The sequence below is a fragment of the Oenanthe melanoleuca genome, chromosome 4 (assembly GCF_029582105.1).
Source record: "Oenanthe melanoleuca isolate GR-GAL-2019-014 chromosome 4, OMel1.0, whole genome shotgun sequence".
Taxonomy (NCBI): domain Eukaryota; kingdom Metazoa; phylum Chordata; class Aves; order Passeriformes; family Muscicapidae; genus Oenanthe; species Oenanthe melanoleuca.
Window position 1 is genome coordinate 42,389,617 of NC_079337.1, and position 10,932 is coordinate 42,400,548.

Consider the following 10,932-nt stretch of genomic DNA (forward strand, 5'->3'; position numbering starts at 1 on the left):
TAATTCCCTGTGATTCATATTAGATCCTTTTATGAGTTACCTGCCAGCTGGAATGGAGTCTGGCATACAAAAATTGGTGGTTTGACATTAATGTAGCCTCAGATAAATTAGATTTTCTGTAAAGTTTTAGCAGCACTGAGGATAAATACAAAGGGTTATAAGCAGTGCAATGATCTTTGAATCTGCAGCTTCATCCTATTCTGTATCCCAGAAGGCAAATGTAATTTCACAGGAAAAGGTACCAAGATACATCACTTATCTTTCTCCTCCAAGCATAGACTATCAACTCTGATGTAATGCATTAACATTATAATAAAGAGAATTTGTCAATCAGGAAAGAGATAGAAGCATACATTTGGAGGCAGAAAGGAAGGAAGAGAAGGAAAAGTACAGTCATTTTGATGCAGAGGTTTTTAAAAATTCTGACATGCATTTAATTTATTAAAATCTCTCCTTTGAAGTATAAATAAAAAGCACATATTCTGTCATTGATGTTATCATACTGATTTTTCTAGCCTTTTATTTATGCAGTACTAATGCAAAGACTTTTATGTAAAGTAATTGTGGAATTTGGATTTAATCAAGTTATTTCAATACAAAATGTGAAAGGAAAAAAGTCTCAATGGTTATAGAAGCTGTGAATAGATTACAGCACTGGTATGAATTAATTGATATGTAAATTTTCACTATGACAGAAATAAGTTCAAAATCACAGCAGTTCTTCTCATCCTCTTTATTCTACCAACTTTACTGGTCATGCTTAGTTTTTTTAAAAAAAATCTGTAGAGGTTCTAACTAGCTAAATATTATAATTAACAATTTTTTTCTCATTATTTTGTATTTTCAGGTAACATGCATTTGGAACAGGAATGAATACAGGTCAGGCAAAAAAATCTTTAATATCCCATCTAGGCAGTTTTAATGTAATGGAAAGTCTAATATCAATATGCCTATTTTCTCAATATAATACCTCAATAGAATACCTGTTTTCTCAAAAATGTATCTGATCCAGAATTTGTTTATTTGGTTTCGCATTTACTGACTGACATTCATTTTGATTTCTTTTTTTTTTCTTTAGTGGTCAACAAAAGCAAGCCCCTTATTTTTTTTGCCCTAATGACAGAAATCAGAGCATGAAATCCCTTTTTTTCTTGTGATTGTTTATAGATTTCTGTTTTACATTGTGTTCTGTATTATGTGAAATTTCAGTCAGCACTGGCTGCACAAAACCTAGAACCTAGAAAGAACTTTTTGTTCTGAAGTTGCAAACATCAAAAAATACTTAAGGATTTTTTTGGCATAAAATTTACCTTAAATCCATTATTTCCTAGGAGCTATTAGGTAAATTCTAGAATATTTGTTTGAATTTGGGCTGTGCAAGTTCTGCCTACCCACATAAAAATTTGTTCTCTCTACAGAATTAATTTTGAGAAAGCACCAAGAATCTCTGTCTTCTCAATGACCAATACAAATATTCAGCAAAAGAAGTCTTTAAAATTGATAAAGAGTTTTCTTGGAAGAAGGTAATTGAATGATTTCCATTCTGCTTGTTAGGTAGATTTTTAGTTCCATTTTGATGTGAAGGCACAAAAAGAGCATAGATTTTAAATTTTAAATTTTAAAAGGAATCATTAAATTTGATTTTGCATAATGGAAACAGGAGCATTTATATCATGCATAGAACCTAGCCACTTTGATAGCCCCTGGGTATTCCAGTTATTTTCCTGCTGTTAAAATAGAAGTTCTGCCATAAGCATTTTTCTTTCATTTATGGAATTACCTATACCCAAGTATAATTTAACTGTGATAAATATTATTATTGTTATCCCAGAGACTCTTTGGAAGCTAAAGAAACACCGGTGTTCTATGTCAGTATTTAAAATAAACAGGAAATTTTAAGTCTACTTTGATGAATGTAAAATACAGTCAGTTCTTGTAGACTGTGACATTTTAAGTCAGATTTTGTTTTCAGAATAAGAAAGGTTTGTAATCCATGATTTGTAGGATATGAGGTCAATGAGAACCTGCAATGGTTTCTGTTGTCTTTGAGTCAGGCTCTTAAGTCTTGGGAGTCACTCGAAACTACTCCAGGTATATTTCTAAGTATTGAGAACAATACCTAGTACCTAGATCTACATAAACTTTGCATAAACGTAAAGCTCTAACTTTGAAATCTTCCAGTTAGAATGATTAATGAATTGCAAAAATGCCTTCAGGGAAAACATGTCCTACATTAGTAGAGAGAGAGCCAGACAAGACGTCTGTTCAGCTTAAAGCACTACCTGTCTTGAAAGGCAAGACTCTTAATTTTCAACTAATATTCTACATGTCAAAACCATTGAAGTCTGGTGATTAACTTTAGCCAAGTGAGGCTGTCAACTGACTTTTTAAATTATATTTTAAGTAAAATTGCATCTAGTTGTATGCACATAACTCTGGGAAACTGCAAATTTTTGAAGCGATAATTAATGGATTCTTAGTTCTGAAAATTAATTATAGGGGTCTTTATTATCAGTCTGTGAATATGATGTTTTTAAGTTTGTCTGATTCATTTTCATACTGGTACAGTTCTGTAAATAATAGAAAACATGTAACAAAAATAATCCTCTACAGAAATTGCTTTCCACTTACCATATTTTTGTTATGTTTCTAGATTGTTTCTGTCTGTATTTACTTATTCTTGTAATTACACAAATAACTTTGTGTTTTATTTAGAAATTATTTGGATTAACATATTTGTTTAGCACTTATTACAGAATTACTGAGGCCAATTGCATTGCTCTGAGGCCCAATGGAGTGTTTGGAAAGGTGCCAATATGAATAAATATTTTTAAAGTAAAATTTATGGAAGTTAATGAGATGAACTACCCTACTTTAATACTCTGGCCTGAATTCCTTAATGACATTCACAAGCCTCAGTTTCAAGACAATGAATTTTAGAAATGTTACAGTTATTTTAATTAATGAAGCACAGTGCTCCTGAGAGAATAGTTTTTGTCTTAGGTATTCTTTCAAAATACCAACTAGTCAGCTTAAATATTCTGGAAAGTTGAGCATTCTGGTAGCTGTGAAAGCTGTCTTAATGTTTAGTTCATGATTTTAACTTATTTTTTGTTTTAAAATATAGCTTTCACTTTTAATTCATACCCTAATAAATTTATCTGCAAATAATCCCAGCTTTAAAATACAGATACTCATTACACAAGCCATATATTAGAATTTTTGTTTTTAAAAAAGTTTGCTCCTAGCAAATATTTTCATATTTGGTGATTTTGAAAGCATTTTGAAAGCATTTTTTCTGGTGACATTGAAGAATATTTTTGTACTGTTTGTTAGATGGACTATACCTTTATTTGGTAGGTGCAAAACATTTAAAACACTTTTGTAGATGCTATTATCTGAAGCCTTGTTGTGCAAGACTGTAGTGCCTAATTTTGAAGGTACACTAAAAAGATAACCTATTTTTAATCTATAAATGACTGAGTGAATTAGAATAATATCAGCAAGAACAATTTCAAAGCTGACCAGGTAAATTACTTTAATTAATATTATAATTTAGAGACACAGGGGTCATAATTCTCATGCAAACAATAATTATCTAGACAGTATTTCCTTTACAGGATCCTATGATTCATAATCATAGAATCACTAAGGTTTGGAAAGACCTGTAAAATTATCAAGCACTGTCAACTTAGCACCTCCACCACATTCATCACTAAACTTCATCCTCCTCAAGTGCTATATCCACGTTATTTTAACACTGCCAGGGATGGGGACTCTGCCACTTCCCAGACAGTCTGGTCCAATGCTTTTAAATTATCTTTTTCCTAGTATCTAACCTAAATCTGCCCTGGAAGAACTTGAATCCTTTTACTTTCATTCTGCCACTTGTCACCTGGGAGAAGAGACTGACACCCTCTCCTTTTAGGTAGCTGTAGAGAGAGATAAAGACCCTCCTGATCCTACTTTTCCCAGACTAACCAACCCCAGATGATAAACAAACCTCAGCTACTCCTCATACTGTGAGGTGGAAGATTGGCTATCTATCTTATTGTTTTTTCACTGAAGCGTGATGGTTTTTGATGGTTTTCATTGTGCAGGGATGATGTACAAGCACAGTTTTGAAGTTAGATTTTTCAATTTTTCATTTTAACTACCTTGAAGATTTTAAAGGTATTAATAGTCATGTAAACTTATTGATAGCTAGGGAAACTTCATTGTCACTTAACATACCCTTTATTGGTGTTTTGCAAATAAAAAAGCTGACCTTAGTTATATTTGAGGGCTGGAAACTAAACTAGTCTTTCTGACATGGTTAGACTGATTTCTTGGGTGCAACATGTTGAGCAAGAATTTCTGCATGAACTATCAAATTATTCAGAGAGGGAGTTGTTGGTCGTTTTTTCTATCTTGTAGTTGAAGCCTAATACACAACTGCAAAACTAACAAAAAAAATTATTTTCTACTTAGAACTTCAACACTTAGGAATTACCATGTTTCCTTTAAGTACCAGCTGTAATGTCACATCTCTGCATATGAAAGAGATGACTTAACACTGCTGCTTTGAAATGTTTCCTTTAGGGACTTTGAAATCCTTAGAGCTTTCCACATACTGTTAAACTACAGTATTACTCTGAAGATGTTTTGCATCATTACACAGAGCATAAAATGTGTATCTAGTCAATGTTCTCTAGAGTAGCTACCTCTCTTGTTTGACATATTATAGACTTTTCTGTCACTGATGAATGATAGTTATGCAGGGACTGCTTTTCATAGGCATTGTAACATCAAATGTCTGCCTTTAAATTTATAGAGGAAAAAAAATCTGGGAAAGAGACATGTAACAAAGAGACAATTGTAAAAATGTGAAGAAGTTTTTTCTTCTGTTAATTTTCTTCTTCTAAAGGAAGGATGCTAGCAAATGCTGTAAGGATAAGGTTTCCTTTAGACTGGATCCCTTCTGAGTGAGACTGAAACTACATTAATTAGGTGATCTATTGGTAATTGATTAACAGATACTGACTACACTTGGGTTCTGTTTGAGCTTAATTGTCCATTTTTTTATTTAAATATTTTTGTTTGATGTTTTTCCTTTAAGCTATCAGATTGTTTAAAATATCAGCTGGTTTTGGTAATTCCTGAACATAAATAGTGGGTAACCAAATTGCCAGGGTTTGCATGTTACAGTTTTGTTTTTTCTTCTCAGTTTGCTCAAGGGCTTTATTTGCTCTTTTAGGACTTCATAGGCAAACTTAAAATCTATTCTATTGCTTTGAAAGGATTCTGTTGCAATTTAGAAATCTAATTTTGTGATTAGATCATTGAGGGATTGAAATATAGACTTCAGCTGAAGAAATGTAAGTGCTTCTGGGGGTTTGAGAAAATGCTATTTATTTCTCTTTTACCATTATGTGTTTTTTTCATGTTGGTTTGGCTGCCATATTTATATGAAAATCCCTATTATTCTTAGGATAATTTAATTAGGCTTTTTTTTTTTTTAGTAGTGGCTGATGTCCTGAAAGGATTGATGATTGAGGATTAGACTTTGTATGCTCTTTAAAAAAAAAAAAAAAGAAAGTGGGGGTTTTGAACAAGCTGTCACTTAGGCAGATGGAACCACTGAGTAAGAAAATAAAACAAGTTTAGTGAAGAAAAAAGGTCATTATAATGTTTCTGAACTTTTGGAGTTTTTTGGGTTTTTTGCTTGTGAGCATTTCCTGATTGTTTTTTCCTCCTGCTACATTTCCTAATCATATGTTAACTGCTGAGCCAATTCTGAAATAATCTTTGTAAATACAAGAGGGACTCTGATAAGAAAATAGTGGAAACTGGTGATTCTACAAAAAACTTACACAACTGTGATGTAGAATTTCTTTTCTGTATATCAGCAAACCCAGAGTAAAATTTCTTGGATCTGCTGACTTCAAACTTCTCTCTATTAATTAATACTTTTCTTTGTCTTGAAACTACACAAAGATAATTCTTTGTTATCACTGTTATGGTGTTTGTCAATTTTTTTAAACATAGTCTGCTAGGCTTTTCCTCTAGTCAATGAAAAAGAAATCCTCTAAGATGTTAAAGACAAACATCTATTTGGAACATGAGGATAGGCATCCATTATTCCCCACTGCAACAAAATCTTGTTCAACTTTTCCTGTTATTTTTTACACCTAAAAAATTATGTACTGTTTCTGGAAAATTAAACTGGTCCTTTTTTGGGCTAAAAAGTCATACACAAGGAACACAATGGGATGGATAAAATCTGTTGATAATGTCTGACTGCAGAAAACAATGAAGTGAAATTTCTGATAAGCAAAATAGCTCTCAGGATATTCAGCCTAGGTGTGCTGATCCTCCTCAATGTGCTCAGTGGTCTGAAATCTCTTGTCACAAAGGTAGCTGAGGAATTTGCCTATTTGTAATGTAGCAAAGCAGTGACATGTTGAATATATTGAAATAGTCCTTCCAGTGCAGGAGGGTCTCTCGTAGAGGATAGACTGCTGATGAGGATGCTAATAGGAAGATAGGCTTAGTAATGTAAAAGACTATCAGAAAGGGAGTAGTCTTTCCAAGAAGGAAAAAAATGAATTTAAACTTATAGCCATTCACCAAGAGTTGACTGTGCAAATGATTCAGTAGACAATCTCAGCTGAGGTGTAACACAAAGGGTCCTGAGGAGCAGAAGGGATAATGATTAGTGGTAAGGAAGTGGTTGGATGGAGAAATAAGAAGAGTGATACCTACTCAGATAACAAATATAATAACAGTGAAATTTGTCAAAAAGCTGTTTTGACATTCTCTCTGTCTGAATAATAATAAGCCATCCACAATGCAATCTTTATGGACTTGTCCATAAAGAGGTGAATTCCAGGGAGATACCATAGACTCTCAGGCAGCACTATATGTGCTGGTTTTGGAACATCTGAGAGGCAAAAGAATTGTGGATTGTAAGAACTTGATGGTAAGAAAAGTGAGAACTGTGAAATTAGAAAATGAACAGGAAGAGAAAAAAGGATTCAGTTTTTATCATTGTCTCCCCTTTATTCTAGTCAGTATAAATCTACACATTAAGCCTGTGTACATAAATGACCAAAACCCATAACAAACAAAGGTACTAGGAACTTCAGAATGAAAGAAAAGTCTTTATGTGCTTCTGTTCTGTTATTACTACAATAAATAGTAACTGCAGTCATTAAGAGATCTGTTAACTTTTCTAGTAGCTCTAGGATCTCTTAAGAGTGACTCTTAGTGATTTGTAATTTTGATACAAGATGGAGTTTTTATTCTAAACTCGAATTTCACATCCTTGCCTTGTTCTGTCTTTTTGGAGGTGTTCACTTTGTCAAAAATGTTGGCTGTCTTCTGATTGTTCTCTTACTGCAAGCAAGGCTTTTAAGTTATTTCCATATTTCTTGCATTTAATACTATTACTGAACCACTTAGAAGTACTGCAAAAAGATCTGTTGACTTAATATTCCAGTCTCTAGAGGAATTAAACTTAAATGATACTTTCTTGAGCCAATTACACTCTTTTTTTATCCAACAATTAATATTACAACATTTCTTAATAGTTTTTACTTTGTTTTGATCTTTTTGTTGCACATTTTAATAATGTAAAAGAGCAATGGATGGCAACAGAAAGTAAATATTGAAGTTTCTTTTAGATCTTAATGTTAATTTGGGAGCTCACATGTAAAGTACATTTTGAATGTACTCTCATACTGTAGTAGTCCCAGTCAACATAATAATTTCTGCACTTAAACCCATCACTCTTAGAGATTTAATTAGATCTAATTATAACTAGTTTATTTAAATTCCCATGAAAATAGCTTAATAGACTGAAACCCATTCTATTGTACTTACTTAATTACTTTTTAGTAAAAATAAACTGAGGGCCTGTAAAGAATACCAAACAGAAACATCAGTGACTGAGACATTCTAAAATCATTAGTTGAAATCTTGACTTTTCCACTTATGAGTTCAGTCTTTTAGCCTGTTTTGGAGCTGTATGTGTGTATTTCCCCTCAGAAAATGAGCTGATATACCAGCCAAATTTGTCTGTGTTTAGCAAAGCCATGCTGATGGTATTTCTGAGAAGAGACCCTAGAAAGCTTTTTAAATTTTCAGCTTAGAAAAGTCAATGAAGTTGCTGACCTTGAAACATGACAAAGTTATATTTGCTGCTGCTGCAAGAGCCACACCCATCAGTATGACTTCTCTGGTAAAAATTGAGGAAAATTTCTTCCTCTCAATATTATTTTGCTAGAGAAATATTAATAAACCTATTGGTCTAACAGCTCTTGGTCATAAGTAGGATTTGTGTCATATTTGTCTAATGATACCCTCTGCTCACCACCTCCCCCCATAATAAAAGAAAAAAAAAGAAATTGTAGTCACTTTCACACAGTGAAAGATACCATTCTTGAGAGTTTTGAATTTATTACTTGAAAGGTTTTACTTCCACACTTTAAAGGATAGATATTTTCATGTGGTCTTTAGTTGCAACTGTGTTGAAGAAAATTGCATTTAAACTGTGTGGGGCTCTTTGGCTTAAATTTTTTGAAGAAATTGCTAGAACTGTTATGTTTCTTAATTGTATATTCTTGCCACATAAAAGACTCTAAGAAATTCTTTGCAGGAAAAATAGAGTTAAAAAGTATTTGAGTTCACCTCACAGTTATTCCTTGAAAAGTCTCTTTTTATAAAAAAGCTCAAAACTAGTAGAAATCAGTTCAGAATTTTAGGTGTAGCAAAACTTTCTCAGCTGCACTTAGCCAAAAGGCAAGAGAATCAGCCTACAAAATATTAATTTTGTGAAGACTATCTTGGTGTTTCCTTTTGTTCCAATGACCTGCAATTCTAATGACAAAAATTTTTGTAAAGTCTCCTAAGAGCACACATCTATTTCTACTTTCTTTTTACAAAAATGAGGATAAAAACCTCAAAAATGTTCCAAAGAAAGATGCCAATATGACCAAGATTTATAAGAACCAAAAAATAAAAGGGATTATTTTCTCCTCATTTCACACTCAGGAGGATGCTTTATATACTTAGGGTAAGGGAAGTTGGCACCCAGTGTTCAAAGGAAATTGTTTGAAGACATGGAAAATTCAAACTGGCAAATTTGGAGCTAAACTGCCTGATAATGCAATTAAAATTATAATATAGCTTCTTTTGAGCAAGGATTGAATTTATGGAACTGCAATTCATATTGTGCACTCAAACTTAAGGCCTATTGTGCAGGTGAGAAAAGGAAGACAGGAATTGCATCTAAGTTACTAGTGTCAGATTCTATAGAACCCTGCCTGTCTTTCTCTGAACAGGCAATAGCATTTTCATCTAATGAAACAGGAAAGCATGTTAGTTAATTAAGTTCACTTTACAGTCCTTTAAAAAAATATGGAAATTGTTCTTTATCAGAATAACAGTAGAACAAAATTATTTTTTAAATGTCAAATATAGCAGGAGCCAGCTACTTTAAAAATGGCTGCAATATTCAGCAGTAGATTATCAAACTGACTTCTCTTTCTATCTTTTTTTCCTTCATACTCTCTGAAGGTAAGAAAGCAGACAGTGAGTTCTCTACTCTTTATACTCTTTCATTGCAGAAAAAAGATGTTTCCTTGGCATGATTGATAGCAGTGTTCCCTGAAATATTTAAACCAAAAGGTTAAAATTATACACTTGAATCTTGTGAACTTTTATTCTCATGAGTTGTTGCAATATCAAAGTTTCCTTAATAAATGCTTAGTTCCTTTTTTTGTTTTCATTTTCTCATTTTTTTTGTCATCATGTGTTGGCATACATTCATTTTTGCAAATTAGTGAAGATCTTTAGCTGTTAGAAATGAGTGGCCACAAACCCAAGAGTTGTCTTGTCATTTTTAAAAATGTGCTTTAAGCTTTTCAGGTCAAAGGGTGTGCTCTTCACTCTAATTTTAAAGTTTATACACCATAAATTAGAGCAATAGGTACATGTTTTCAGGATTTCTGCAATTCCCTTTCCTTCTCCACTTTGTTCAGCTGATAAGGTGTGTGTGTTTCCTGCTGTTAAAGCTGTTGAGTTTGTCTGTATAATTGTACATGCATGTGATTTTTTAATTCCTAATGAGAAGAAAGGCCAGCTGTGATTTGATGTTAAGATAATTTCTTGTAAATTTTGGATCTTACTTTAGAACAGAAGGAACCAAACCCATCTTGGATGAATACTTCAGCCATAGATCTTCTGCAATAAAGACTTTGCTCTTGTTTTGATTTTGCATATCACAGGACAAGGTTCTTAACTCTTGAGGAGGGATTTAAAAACCAGTTCTAGGACAGAGCAAGGGCTCTTCCAGCAGGCTATCAAGGTACAATGTTTAGGATGGGTGAGCATCACTTTAATATTTTTTATCAGTTGAGAATATGTTCCTAATCAGGAACAAAGTATATTTTGTCTTTAAAAACTAAATAAAAGCATTTTGGTTGTGAGCATTTGCCCATAAACAAATACTTGGAGACCTACCAGCATAAGATGTAGCCATGCTACGTGGTCTTTAAATAGTCCTGTCAATAAATAAAGGTTTTTGTATCCATTGCACTGTGCTTTTATGCATACTGTAAGAATGGTAGGAAGGACTGATCTGTGATACCTTGTAATACTCTGAATGTGTCCTCTAATGGCACAATTTCTGAACACATTCCATAGTAATATCTCTGTGCCTAAGGCAGCAGGTAAATTTATTGGCTCACTATGGCTGTTCTGTAGGACTGCACCAGGCAAGGAAAGGCAGATGGCCTGAAGAAGTTTTAGGTGTCATTGCAGGGATTCTGGGGAGAAAAAAAAAGGCAGTAAAATATCAACTCTTCTCTAAGATGTAATAAATGTCCTCAATGGCTAGAAGTCCTAAGAGCATCAGCTCTTTGGGTGGTGTAGGATTGGTGTTGTTTGGTT